We start from the raw sequence: 14,820 nt of genomic DNA on the forward strand, positions 1-14,820 counted from the left end.
ATGGGCATTGAGGAGGGCACTTGTTGGGATGAGCACTGGATGTTGTATGTTAGCGATGAATCATGGGAATCTACCCCCGAAACCAAGGGCACACTGTATGTTAGCCAACTTGACAATAAGTTATATTAAAAAATAATAATAAAATAAAAGAAGGCCTGGATGACCCCTGTGTCCCTTCTTTGGTCTCTTCCTTCATCCTGCTAGTTGGAAGACAGGGATCACAACCTAGGCCTGATGCACAGTGAGCTAGAAGTGAGTCTATGGAAGGTTAAACCAGCCCTGGACCGCCTCAGCAACTTTTTATGGGAGATAATGAATTTCTATTTTATTTTAAGATCCCACTGTTGAAGCCACTATTATTTTGGAAGCTTCATCACTTACAGCCAAACCTTACGGCAAAAAAAAAAAAAAAGGGCATATCTGCAATACCAGTAATTATGTTGACTCAAGTACATACTTCACCTCTTCTCCTGAACTACAATCTCTTTGCCAGTGGGTGTATGGTCATGTGTTACTACAGGATTTACGGTCCTTAGCAGAGGGTAGCACACAAAAATCCTCAATGGGGAGTGTGAATGATCAATGAACTAATGACCATGGGGCTACTAACACAGATAGGCTCTGTCCAACTTATATGGTCTACTTCAACCTCAGATCGATGTTGTGGCCCACCAAAACAAGGTTAGAAAAGTATGTCAGTCTCCATCATTATTTTCTCATGGAATAGCCAGGTGCCTAAGACACCAGAATTTACTATTCCTTCCTTGGGCGCAGTGCCACTGGTGTGGTATATCACTGTCATGCTCTACTTGAATGCTTAACAAGGTTAATATGCAAATAAGCAAAGCTCTTTAAAATAATAGCATGTGTCACCTTTGCTCCTGGGTGAGTGGATATTTAGCAATTTGTATGGTCTGAGGTTATTGCTGCTTTACTCCCACAGCTTAGAGTGGGAGGATGGAAACATTACAGGCAGGGAAGCCCATCCTTCAGAGTCTCCTGCCCAAGTGGGCTCCTCATTCATGAATTATGTATTCTCAGGCTACCCAGGTACACTCATCTTCACACAGCCATTAGCACAGATTACTGTGCTGTACTGTACTGAATTGATCCTTGAAAGCTACATCTTTAGAGACTCATTTGTGCAAATAATTTCTAGACAGCTACCACATGCCTGATGGCATATAGGTACCAAGGACACAGAGATAAACATGCCAGACACTGAGCAAAAAGAAAAGCAAAGCACTAGTTATTCTCACTTTAAGAATGAGGAAACTGAGGCACACGAAGGTTGGTATCAGAACCAAGAACATTTGATTCAGTCAAAAGGATCAAAAGCTCTATGCTGTGAGGATTTGAAGAATTCATGAAAAACAGGGCTTTTTTTTTTGCCATTAAATTTACTTTGCTCTTGTGTTCGTTTTTTTGGTGGGAAGCAATCGATGAGGAGGCATCCAAATACAGCCTATGTGGAGTAGAAATGGGACATTTGTTCTATTTTTTCTTTTATTTAAATTTTTTTGAAGTTTATTTATTTTGGGAGAGGGAGAGGAAGAGAAAGAGAATCCTGAGCCAGGCTCCACACTGCCAGCACAGAGCCCAATGTGGGGCTTGAACCCATGAACTGTGAGATCATGACCTGAGTTGAAACCAAGAGTCAGACGCTTAACCAAATGAGCCACCCAGACATCCCTAGACCAGGCACATTTGGAGAAATGAAGTCTGTGGTGTGTACAGAGTGAGAAGTGCAGGCAGGAAATGAAGCTGGATGAAGGATGGCCCAGAAGAGGGGGAAAATGAAATTTTTAGGATGAAGTGAAATGATCCTATTAACGTGTCAGGAGACCACTGTGGCAACAGAGTAGGAACTGGACCACAGGGAAGACCAGAAGGAGCCAGGGAGAAACTGTAGTTGTTCAGTTATCCAAAAACTGACACACTGCAGGGGTTGGGCCCTAGGAGGGAAAGGGGCCGTGGAGACGGACAGAGAGGAGCCTGAATGGACAATACTTGGTGACTGACAGCTGGAGTAGAAGGAAGGACATAGCTGATGAGAGAGAAGGACTCAAACACTGCTGCCAGCTTGAAGGCTAGGGCAAACTGGTAGATGGTAGTGCTCTTCACCATGCTGGCCAACAGGACAGAGCAATTAGTAGGACATCTAGGTGAAAACTACCTGATGAGAGGTTCAGTCTGGAGCCCAGACGTGGATTAGAAATAAAATGGACAGTGGGTGGATACTCAAGTCTATGGACAAGGAGAACACCCACCGAGATCGGTCTTCCAACGATACTTTGCAACTACTCACCTAAATCTCGAATTTGGGGAAGTCCTTTAACATATGCCAGTCCCGTTTCTCAAAGATGATGAACTGAAGCATGAGGCTCTATCTCTATCAATGCTCAGTGAGAAGCACCTATCTCACGGCACGCTGCAGTCACAGCCGTCTTCTTTTGGGGTCACTGAGCCTATTCCAGACCTACCACTCCTTGCCAAGTCAACAAAAAGGAGCTGCTCTGAAGAGGAAGTGAGTGCAGTATTTAAGGGGTTCATCTGGAAAAGCTCCAACGTGCTTCACAGGGCAACCACCGTCTCCTCTACAAGCATGATTCAAGAAAATCAATGGCCAAAGCAGATCATGGCCATCGAGACCTTCTGCATGCCTCTAATGGTTGCCTTAAAGACTAAGCTTAAAGAGGCTGAGAAATGCTTCATATTCCTAAACGTCTGAGACTGCCAATTGCAAATAACTGGGAGACAAGGGGGCCTTTAAGCAACACTTTCTGCCACGAGCAACTACTTATAATTCTTATCTGATTGCAGTCTCTTAAGTGATGTGATTACTTGAATATTCAAAATAAATTATCATGTTCTTCAAGCTAATTTGTACAAATACACAAAGGCAGCATCACAGCCTCAGCTGAAATTAAAAGAGGGTGGAAAAACATAATTAACAAAGATAAGTTATGCAACCCCCAAGAGTAAAGGTCTTGAAAGATTTAAATTCAAACCTGTGTAACATAAATAAGGCATGTGACATGAGAACACATTTCTTTGTTTAAACTGAATCTAAACACCCACATTTTACAAAGGTTATTGGGTAAGGAAGTGAATGGGGAGAAGCAGAGTTAAAATGTTTAAAAAAAAACCCAGCTTGCTACAATGTGGCACTTTAAAAAGCAAACACAATCTAGTAATCATTTATTCATCTCTTTTAAAGAGTGTCTTCAAAGTCAACAGTTATGAAATGTGACCAGGTGATGTTACTATGTAGGCCACTCTGGGAATTTTGTGATTCTCTTATTTGAGGAACCGTGGTACTCATAATCATCATAATGTTGTCAGATCTACTGACCCAAACCCAGAAAGAAAATGAAGTTCTAAAAGAGTCTAATAATCCCAAGAGAACTAAGGATGGTGATAAATGTATCTATCTTGAGCCTGAACAGGTGGCCATTAACGGGGCCTGTGTCAGAATGACCTAGTAGATGTTTTCAAAATACAGATGACTTACACCTCCGTCCAAGGGAAATCAGACAATCTGGAGACAGAGGCCCTCTAGGGGATTTGGGTGCCCTCCCCTCCCAGCCCACACCTCTCAGGTCTTACACACCTTGTAAATCAAACCCAGGTGGAACGAAGGCCAGGTAAGGAAACTGATGCTGGATGTCCTTGGGCAGTCACACTGGTCCAGCCTACTGGCAACTGGGCTTTTGATCACTGATTTTTTTTTTTTTTTTACACCAAATAATTATAGAGCTCTTCTGTGGTCTATGCTTCTGATTACACCAAGAAGAGAATGCTTCAGTGCAGAATTTTGAAAAAAAAGACTCAGAATAAACAAAAGGTTACTCTTTCAAGGACTAATCATAAGTATTATTCTTTTAGCTTTCTTTCTAAAAACTTTACTGTCAAAAGTCCTATATTGGTTATGCTGTTAACCTCTCAGAATGTAATGATGAAGAAACTCAACTTTGTTTCTTCTAGTTCTATGGGTAGAACTGCAAATGCAAAGATGACTACTTAGGGTCTAATAAGCATACAGCGTAGCAGGGTAGCTAAGGTGACTGCAGCTGGACTACCTGGGTTCAAATCCTGGCTCTGCCAGCTACTGGCTGTGGAGCCTTGAACAAGTCACTTAACCTTTCTGTGCCTTAATTTTCTCATCTGTAAAATTGGAGTACCTACCTTGTGGGGGTTTTGTGAAGCCAAAATAAATCAATGTATGTAGAGCACCTTAGAAAAGTGTCCAGTACACTTCCCCAAAGAAGACATCCAGATAGCGAACAGACACATGAAAAAATGCTCAACATCACTCATCATCAAGGAAATACAAATCAAAACCACAATGAGATACCTCACACCTGCCAACAGGTGTCAGAATGGCTACCATTAACAACTCAGGCAACAACAGATGTTGGTGAGGATGCAGAGAAAGAGATCTCTTTTGCACTACTGGTGGGAATGCAAACTGGTGCAGCCACTCTGGAAAACATACGGAGGTTCTTCAAAAAATTAAAAATAGAATTTCCCTATGACCCAGCAATTGCACTACTAGGTATTTATCCAAAGGACACAGGTATGCTGTTTCGAAGGAGCACATGCACCCCAATGTTTATAGCAGCACTATTGACAATAGCCGAAGTATGAAAGAGCCCAAATGTCCATTGACAGATGAGTGAATAAAGATGTGGTATATATGTACAATGGAGTATTACTTGGCAATCAAAAAGAATGAAATCTTGCCATTTGCAACTAAGTGGATGGAATTGGAGGGTATTATGCTAAGTGAAATTAGATAAAGACAAATATATGACTTCACTCGTATGAGGACTTTAAGATAGAAAACATGAACACAAGGGAAGGGAAGCAAATATAATATAAAAACAGGGAGAGAGAGAATAGAGGGTTGCTGGAAGGGTTGTGCGAAGGGGAATGGTCTAAATGGGCAAGTGGCATTAAGGAATCTACTCCTGAAATCATTGTTGCACCATATGCTAACTAACTTGGATGTAAATTAAACAATAAATAATTTTTTTTTAATTTTTTCAACGTTTTTTATTTATTTTTGGGACAGAGAGAGACAGAGCATGAACGGGGGAGGGGCAGAGAGAGAGGGAGACACAGAATCGGAAACAGGCTCCAGGCTCCGAGCCATCAGCCCAGAGCCTGACGCGGGGCTCGAACTCACGGACCGCAAGATCGTGACCTGGCTGAAGTCGGACGCTTAACCGACTGCGCCACCCAGGTGCCCCAACAATAAATAAATTTTTAAAAAAAGAAGAAAAGTGTCGAATATATGCTACTGAGCAGCTACATTCAATATATACAGAAGAGGTTCATTCTTTTTACAAGTTGCAAAGTATATTCCATTGGCCAGCTGTAATTTATTCTTCTGAAAGGCATTTATTGTATCTTTCAATCTTTTGTTATTATAAACAATGTTTCAGTGGACATTCTGTACAATAGAGAGATCTTTTTACCATAATCATCAAATTCAGTCCCCTACTTAACTTTCATGTTTAACATTGATGGTTTGAACACCCTTCCAAAGTAGGCACCCGTATTATCACCTCCAAGTTCTACATACGAGTCTCAAAGAGAGGAAATGACTTACCTACCACAGCCTACCCAATCCTAAGTGGCAGAGTTGGAACCCCATCCAGATGTGTGGCTGCTAACCTACAGGGCATCTTCTTCAATCTGCTTCCTATAGCTTTGCTTACTTAAAAAAAACATGATAGTTTCTCTTATAAACACACCTCAGATCCACAGTAAATATCTACAAGTTCTGAAAGAAGTAAAATTCAAATTTTCAGAGCTGCATATCAGCTCAAAAATATAGCAGATGGAGGTGTCAACAACTTCTGTAAATATCAGTAATTTATTTCTTCTGCCAAAGACCGAAGCAGAGGTACCTGAACACTATCCCCTAAGGATGCACACCACACTGCCAAACTCCCAGAGAAGTAAATGAATATTATTGAATTTGGTATCATGAGAACTGTTCTTTGGGGAAAGAGAAATTCCTAACGATTACTCTGTAGTAGTATTTGCTATTCCAAGACAAGAGGAGAATAGATACTCTGGGCTTTAGCATTAACAGATTCGGTAAAGACCTGAATGGCCAATTCTCCAGCGTGGCTTTAATTAGGTCTTTTTAGTATGGGCTTATAAAGATTTGTTCTGACTGGGTGAAACTGTGACAATGGGGATAGGAAAGGGCAAAGGGAGAAGTTCACAGAGATGTAAACTTTAACCAGAATGTGCTAGCAGGAGGGTTCTAACCAAGTATTAGGATTATAGTTAGAAATCATAGGCGTTTCAAGAAAATGGTTATTTTCCTAACTAGAGAAAACATGACTGTACCAGGACTAAAAATATTTTTTAAAAAAGAAAATATTTCCTAAATCCCTGTCAGCAAAGACATCAAACAAAAGGTACAAAAGTCTAATTTAAGAAAGGTTACATACCACTTTACTTCAAATACAACTGGCAAGGGCTGGGGAGAAGGAAGGGTGGGAATTCAGTCTTTCTGAACATTCAGCAAGTACAAATAATTTATATCCAGGGACCATACAATTCTAAAAGGAAATACACGAGACCAAAAAAAAAAGTTCCCATTGAGAAAATATGCCAGCAGGAACCCAGTGGGAACCAAACAGTTTGGAAATGATAACATTTATGAGTTCAAATAGGGGTCAGGGATGTGTGTCAGGGGAAGGAGGGGTTCTATTACACAAACTCAAAATTAGGTCAGGTTATCTTCCTAAATATAATTCACTTTGCTAGGCCAGAACATGTCCAGTAGTTATGGTTAACAACTAACTTCCATCACTGATTCTGATGTTGCCTAAGACCTAAATGATTTCAACTTTCCCTCTCTATCCCTAGTCAAACAGAAACAAAGGGTTTGTTCTTGGCAAAAGTGAAAATAAAAAATTTTAGTTCTGAAAGGGACTTGGAAAGCACCTCAGTTTAATCTTTTAACGAAAGAAACCAATACCCAGAGTTGATCTGCTCACGGTTGGTGGCAAATTAGGACAAGGAATCATGGCAGCCAGGTTCTATACAAGGATGAGGCACCCTACTTAAACTATGCCTTCCCATCTTCTCAAATTATTTCAGTTGTAATAAAGAAATATGCATAAGTTTTACTATAATCCTGTATCATGAGGCAACACTGATTTTAATATCTGTCATATGAACTGAGGAAACTCAGCTGATGGATGGAGCCCAGAAGTCATGGTTCTTCTTCCTGGCTCTGCCAAGCAATCAGCTGCACAAGATTTACCAATACAGGATTTTCCTTCTCTCACCAATGACACTTGATTAAAAGTTGGGAGGCAGTCGGATAAAATGTGAAGTACCTGCAGTGATTTTACGATGCCACTGATTATAAGCTGCATCTCTACCAAGATATGTTAAAATACGAAAAACTGTCTGAAAACGGATGAAACATGGAAACACATACTTGTAGACGGGCAACAAAAAAAAGTGGTTGCAAAGACTGGGGGAAGAAGCAACCTGTCCGGATATGTGTCTGGGCCGTTAGGATATTACACCTGATTGCAAAGCTTCCTCCTTCTCTCTTTGTAACACCATGTTTCTTCTACCACCCAGTCTTACAAGACTTCTTTGTCTTGTTGGCCCTCAAATCCAACTGGTCTCCAGGTCTCATAGATCTTAACCTAGAAATAATCTTGTACAATTGATCAGTGCTCTCCAGTCTGTGCTCATGGCTGTAGTTCCTGGTGGGGCTTTATTGTTCTCCTAGGCTACCTCTAACAGCTTCCCAACCCCTCTCTACATTCTTAGCCTCTGTCCAGGCCAATCCATCTTACACATTCTGATAAGAGTCATATTCCTGGAGTACAGCATTCATAACACTCAGTTCAAAAGCTTCAGTGTTACTGTTACCTCAGGAGAGAGGGCAGGCTAGGGGATCAAGATGATCTGGGCTGGAATGTTTTGTGAAATTGGCCAAGTATCTAAACTTCTCTGAGCCTCCATTTCTTCACCCGTAAATGGGGAATGCTCACAGTACCAATTAATAGTAATTGAGACAGGGGCGCCTGGGTGGCTCAGTCAGTTAAACGTACAACTTTGGCTCAGGTCATGATCTCATGGTTCGTGGGTTGGAGCCCTGCATTGGGCTCTGTGCTGACAGCTTGGAGCCTGGAGCCTGCTTTGAATTCTGTGTCTCCCTCTCTCTGCCCCTCCCCTGCTCACGCTCTGTCTCTGTCTCTCGCTCTCAAAAATAAACATTAAAAAAAGTTGTTTAAATAAAAAAAAAAATGAATAAACATTAAAAAAATTCTTTTTAATAAAATAAAAAGTAGTAATTGTGATAAATCCATATAAAGTGTCCACTGCAGGGTTTGACACATAAGAGCTCAATAAAAGATAGCCATTATTATTATCATCAACAATTTGCCTTTCTAACTTTTTTTTCCACTTCTGCACTGTCAACTTCAGCCAGCTGGGCTACTTGCTTTTTGCCCAATGATTCCACATTGTTCTCCAAACTCCTCCTCTCCTAGAATGCCTGTTTTCTCTCTCCAAATCAGTAAGATTCCTCTATGAAATGTAAGGCTACATTCAAATGTTGATTCAGTTCTACTTACTTTAATCTATTCATCTCTTTAGAACTGGCATCCTTGGAGGCCTTTACAGTCCCCATAGTGGCTGACTTCCGCCATGTCCACACTGGCCCTTAGTGAAGGTATGGCAGCGGCCAAACAGGTGAGGTGGGATTTAAACCGACTTCTTCAGTTCTGAGATGGGGCCCCCAGGTTATCAGATTTCCATTGTTCTAGTTACTAGTTCAAGTGACCAGGCTGAAGTTAATCACCTCAACACCAAGGGCCCTCTTTGGAAGGTGGTGGGAAGTGAAGTTCCCATATGAGAATATGTTAACGGGGGTCCAGACTGTTGCTGGCAGTCATCTTGCAAAATCAGCCTGTGGACGTGACACCTAAAAGGACCACAGAGAAACTGATAGAAAGTTTTGCCCTCAGGACCTTTCAGGTGGTCATTTAAGCCCATCCGAGTTGGGTTTCCAGTTTCCTGTACTGAAAGCATCCTAACCAATCTTGCAGTGGTAGGCACTGGTATGTCTCATGTGGATAGCTCTGCCACAGAAAGCTTACCCAGACAAAGTTACACAAGTCTCCCAGAAATCTGCTTCTGAACCCTTTTCAGTCCAAGGTATAGATTTAGTATGGGTATGAAAGGATTAAAGTGTAAACTAATGCAGGAAGACCTTTGGAGTCAGAACGATGTCATTAAACTTCATATATAAACCTCTCCCAACACACACACACACACACACAAACTACACATTCAATTAACTGACAAGCCAATGGATTTGTAAAAAGTGCATTAAGTAAGGAAAAAAAGGATGGGAACAGATTTCAGGTAGATCGGAAAGATGACAAACTGTTAATCTTGTGTTGACTACCTTAGGTTTTTAAGTTACAGAGTAACAGGACTTCACAAATGGCACACAGCTGACTGAACAAATCCTGGCAGTACAAGGATAGAAGAAGGAGCAGTACGATACTGGAGACAGAGCTTTGTGAATTTGGAAAAGTCACTTGACATCTCTAGGACTCAGGTCTCAATTTTTTTTGTTGTTTTTTTAAAGTAGGCTTCATACCCTGCGCGGAGTCCAATGCGGAGCTTGAACCCATGACCTGAGCTGAGATCAAAAGTAGGGCACTTAACTGACTGAGCAACCCAGGGACCCCAGGTCTCAATTCATTAAAAAAAGGAGGCAGGGGATAAGGATGTTATTAAGAATTATTTATGTCAAACAACTATTAATTGAAAGGTGCTCACATCAGCAATACCTGAAACTGAACGCACACACACAAAGGACACATTTATGGATAACTAATGGAAAGATCATCCCATCAGTAACAGAAGAGTTAGTAGCTCAGATGAGGAATTAAAAAACATTTCTTAGGGGAGAGGAAGAACGTGGACAAATAAAAAAGTAAAACTGTTGCTCACACTCTATTATCTACTTGAGCACCAAAGTTATCTGAAACGAAGTTAACAGTTTTGCCTTGATTTGTATAATTCATGTTGGAAATAAGACGCCCAAGGACTGAGACTCACCTCTAGAAGCAAGAGGACAATCAATAATTATGCTGAGAGTAAAAGAAAAAGGTAGTGAAAAAAAGATCCTTGCAAATCCCCAAAATTAAGGTCTCTAACCAGGGAATAAAAAAAAAAAAAAAAAAAAAAAAAAAGAGGCTCTGCTGATCCAAGGGAATAACTTACCTCATTTTCAAAAGTGACTTCATAGGCATACAGGAATAAGTGTAAAAAACCTAAGGTTTTGAATATTTTCCCAGTTATTTAAAATTCTTGAGCTTTATTCTTGGCCACATCCTATAAATCTCAGTTCCTCTTCCCAAGAATAAGGAAGCATTTATTAAATCACTATTTGGTGGACCCCAAGACGGGCTTTCATTTGTATCCATCTCCTGAAATCCATAAAAATTCTGCATCAGAGGGGCGCCTGGGTGGCTCAGTCGGTTGGGCTTCGGACTTCAGCTCAGGTCATGATCTCACTGTCGTGAGTTTGAGCCCCATGTCTGGCTCTGTGCTGTCAGTTCAGAGCCTGGAGCCTGCTTCAGATTCTGTGTCTCCCTCTCTCTCCACCCCTCCCCCACTCATGCTCTGTCTCTATCAAAAAATGAATAAACGTTAAAAAAATTTTTTAAAAGTTGTGCATCAGAAAACACCCACGTATACACAAGGAAACTGAGTCAAGGGGATGAGGTCAGCGTTTGAAGTTATGAGGTACTTTTCTTGAAAAATCTGACGAATTTTAATACGCTTTCCACTTTCACTTTTCAGCAAAATTCTATATTCTGTAAAATTAGCCATCTGTAGCCATCAATAACATTTTCCTTTTTGTCTTCAGTTAGAAATGGAAAAGAAAATGCAAAAAGAGAAAACAATACAAGAAAAGCTCCTGGCAATGAGAAGTTACAACTTTGGGGGTAAGAACCTAAAAGGGACATGAGTTACATTTCTCTTTCAAGTGCGGGGCTTTCTGGGAGAATCCCAGGCAGCATCTGAGCTGACTAAAAAAGTGATTCACTTGTGTCCTAACCGAAGATGTAAAGTTCAAGTGTTTGTCCACAGCCATCGAATGCAAAACTCGCTACGTCGGTATCTGCAGATTCTGCACCAAATGTTGTTGGCTGAGACATGCAAGCAAAACAAGTGCAAACCAACAGGTTATCTACCTAAGTGGTTAGGAGAACACGTTACAAAACCTAACAAGCAAATTAGCTCCTCCGTACACCTCTAAAAAGCACTTCCTGCCAAGGGTCGGTTCTTAAAGAATTAAGGCTGCTCGCTCGCCGCAATTACCTCCTCACCCGAACCTCCTGGTTTCCCAGCCCAGCTAATAAGTCAAGCACTGAATTCTTTCATACAGGACCTCTACCCCCACTCCAAAATTGGCCTAATACGCTCTCCAAATCTGCAATCAAGAAGCCGGGAAATGAGCTTAACTACAGTTGTTGAGAAGAGGAAACCAACACCCTCAAAGTGCAAGAGCACGGAACGGTTGCAAGAGACAGTTTAAAAGAACTCTTGCTCCAGGCACGACCTCCCCCACCCGGACGCAGGCGGGCAGACGCGGCAGAGAGGGGCAGGTCTTACTGGCGTGGAGACCGTACAAGGGCACTTTTCCTTACAACCCCCAACAAGCCGCGACCCTAAGGCTTCCCCGGCCCGGAGCCGCTCCGGCGCCGCGCGCCTCCCTCCTAGTCCGCCGCTCCCGCGCCCGGATTCCCCAAAGGGCCGCCCAGGTCGCCCTCGAGTCCCCGCCCCCCGCTTCCCCGTCGGCCTTATCCCTCCCGGAGTACCGCTGGGCTGCAGTTCTCTGGTTTTAATAAAACCCGAGTGGCCCCGGGCTAGCGGGCTTTCCTCCTGGAGGCAGAGGCGGGGAGAGGAAAGGAAAAAAGGAAAGGCCGGAGGGTCCCCTCACCGCCCTCCCTGAGCTCCGCGTGAGGCGAGGGCGGGCGCGCCCCGGCTCTCGGTGCCGACCCGCCCCGCGACCCCGCAGAGGCTCTCTGAACTCAGTCAGGTTTTGTTCTGCCCGAAGAAAGCACTCGCTCTCCCAGACGGCGCTTCCCTGGACCTCCCATCCGCGAGTTCGTCCCGACAGGGCGGGCGGACCCGAGCTTACAGACCCATCCCTGCCGCCCGCACTCAGGGCACAGCGTGCGGCCCCGCGGCGTCTGTCAGCATGCAAACCCGCCTGCCTGCTGCTTCCTCCGCCGAACAGGTGAGACTGCGGCGCGGTGGGAACTCCCGAGACGCCCAGCTTCTCCCTGGCGGCCGGCGAGCCGCCTCGCGCCCGCCCGGAGCTCCCGCGCCCGCCGTCCGTGCCCGGGGAGCTGGGCTGGGGCCCGACAGGCTTCTCCGCCACGCGGGCGGAGCGCGGGCCGCGCGGGGGGCTGTAACTCGGCACTGGGTCTGGTCCTAACGGCGGTTCGCAGCCGTCGCGTCCCGGCCGCGCGCTCGCACCGGTGTCATGGCCGAGCGGCGGCCCCAGGCGAAGTTTCCAGGAGCTGACGGCTTACCTCGTAGTCCGAGAGGGCAGCGGTAGCTTTGAGAGGCGGCGCGGCAGCCAAGAGCGCCCGCGACCAGCGGAGCGAAGGAAGATGTGGGAGGGAGGCACCGGTAGCGAGGAACCGCGGCGATGGGAAGAGGAAGGCGCCGGGTATCTACAATCAGAACGTGGGCTGACCGTGACGTCACAATGGCGCGGCCAGCCAATCCAGGCCCGAGGGATGAATCAAGCGCTATGATGTCATGCGGCCCTGGAGCCAATAGCGAGACAATAGAACTTTCGTGATTGTAAATTCCAGAACCCGTTGCAGTGGGGAGCCAAGGCCGGGGTTGGTGCCCCCGGGTTCACGCGTGTCCCTGGCAGTTTTATCCCTTTTCTTCCTAACAAGGCTGCGCGGAACGCAGAGCCTGCGCAATAGCTGCCGTGAAGTTCCTGATGCCCTGAACTCTGAATCTCTCCAAGCCAGGCAGGGCAAGGTTGAGTTGCCGCGTTTTGGACCGCAGAAGCCCACTCTCGGAGCCATCTCCTTTACAATTGTGGAAAGGGATCAGTTCTCCTCGGTTTTAGTTGAAAGGGTTAGTGCATACGGGAGACCACTGGAGCGAAAGTCTGCTGTTGAACAAGATAAGGCAACAGCGAAAAGCACTCAAAATTGATGTTACAGCTTCACTCCCTTATGATAGACTTAATGTGATTTTTATTAAGGATTCATACTTTTTCTTAGAGGTCACTGCCAACTTTATGTCTGCTCCAGAGATTATTCCAAAGGTGTTTAAAAGGAGGAAAGGTGAAGTAAGCAATGCCTTTTTCAGCTAGACAAATGTAAATACTTTTAAGACAGTGCGTTGTGGTCAAGGCACGAATAGAAGATCCTTGCTGTTTTTCATTGATATTGGATAACTTTGGGCCTTCATCATCCTAATATCCCACACTTTCCCCATCTCAAGCCCCAGAAATTATGTCTCTCCCTTTGTGCCCTCTTATTAATCCATGCGCATTGTCTCAACATAGTCAACCAGTTAATGTAGGCAAATTTATTCTTTTACATAATTACAATGTAATGTTTATCCTGTGCCAGCTGTGTTGTTCCAGGCACTGGGCCATTGCACTAAGAATACAGGTGTACAAACTGTACACAAATTAGGTAATTTAAACATACACAAATAATTGAGATTTTTGATAGTCAATTGTCATTCAACTCCATAAACACTGAATGGTTTCAGTTTGTTAGATACGGCCCTAGGTTTTAGGAGTAAAAAACTTCAAGGACCCCTGGTGCCTGTAAAGTGATACAGTCAGGAAACAACTACTGTGCAGTGGTAAATGCTACAATGGAAACCAAGATACACAGATTAAGAGATTTCTGATAAAGGACATGTGAAAAGCCTCAAAGAGTTTGGTGAAGGAATTTCCTCTGTTCTTCACTCTTCTTCTTTTTGTTTTTAAATATTTATTTTTTTAAATGTTTATTTATTTTTGACAGGAGAGACAGAGCATGAGCAGGGGAGGGGCAGAGAGAAAGATGGAGACACAGAATCCGAAGCAGGCTCCAGGCTCTGAGCTGTCAGTAAATGTTTATTTATTTGAAAAAGAGAGCACTAGATGGGGAAGAGGCAGAGAGAGAGGGAGACACAGAATCCAAGGTAGGCTGCAGGCTCTGAGCTGTCAGTAAAGAGCAGAGCCTGTCTTGGGGCTCACACTCACCAACCATGAGATCATGACCTGAACCAAAGTCTGATGCTCAACTGACTGAGCCACGCAGGCACCCCTGTTCGTGACTTCTGCTATCAGCCCAAGGCCAGAACTTGTTCAGCTCTCTATTACCCTATCCAAGTCCTGTCTTTCCAGGTTTTAAAAGTTTCAAATTTAACTTAGTATTCCAAAAATCTCAAGTTTTACACTACAGTTGCTTTTATTGTGCTCACTTATCAATAAAGTATTTTAAGCCTATACTACCAAAATATTTGTGTTTGTTTTTAAATTATGGACTCACGTAACTGTCAAGTGATACATGAAATATTAAACTTTTTTTCTTATTTTAAGGTAAAGGTAAATATAAAGTGATACTATTTTATGCATGTTGCTTTCTGACTACCATCTTGCTCAATCCATGGGATGCCTGTACCCCCACTTTAAAGATCACTGCTTTAGGTTGTAAATTCCATTAGAAGGGGAAACATGTTGAATTTTGCTCATTGTTTATCTGCTGATCTTAG

General features: G+C 43.5%; 1 protein-coding gene across 2 annotated transcripts in view; it reads right to left on the reverse strand.

The window, feature by feature from the left end:
* The window catches only part of ELOVL5 (ELOVL fatty acid elongase 5), a 74,558-nt gene extending 61,797 nt beyond the window's left edge, over window positions 1-12,761 (reverse strand). Inside the window, exon 1 of one of the 2 annotated variants that reach the window (XM_042986567.1) lies at window positions 12,615-12,761. The gene's annotated coding sequence lies outside the window, so the exon portion shown is untranslated. The remainder of the gene's footprint in view (window positions 1-12,614) is intronic. The other variant, XM_042986565.1, reaches the window with a different exon arrangement.
* Between the last annotated feature and the right edge of the window lie 2,059 nt (window positions 12,762-14,820).

The sequence above is a fragment of the Panthera tigris genome, chromosome B2, assembly GCF_018350195.1.
Source record: "Panthera tigris isolate Pti1 chromosome B2, P.tigris_Pti1_mat1.1, whole genome shotgun sequence".
Taxonomy (NCBI): domain Eukaryota; kingdom Metazoa; phylum Chordata; class Mammalia; order Carnivora; family Felidae; genus Panthera; species Panthera tigris.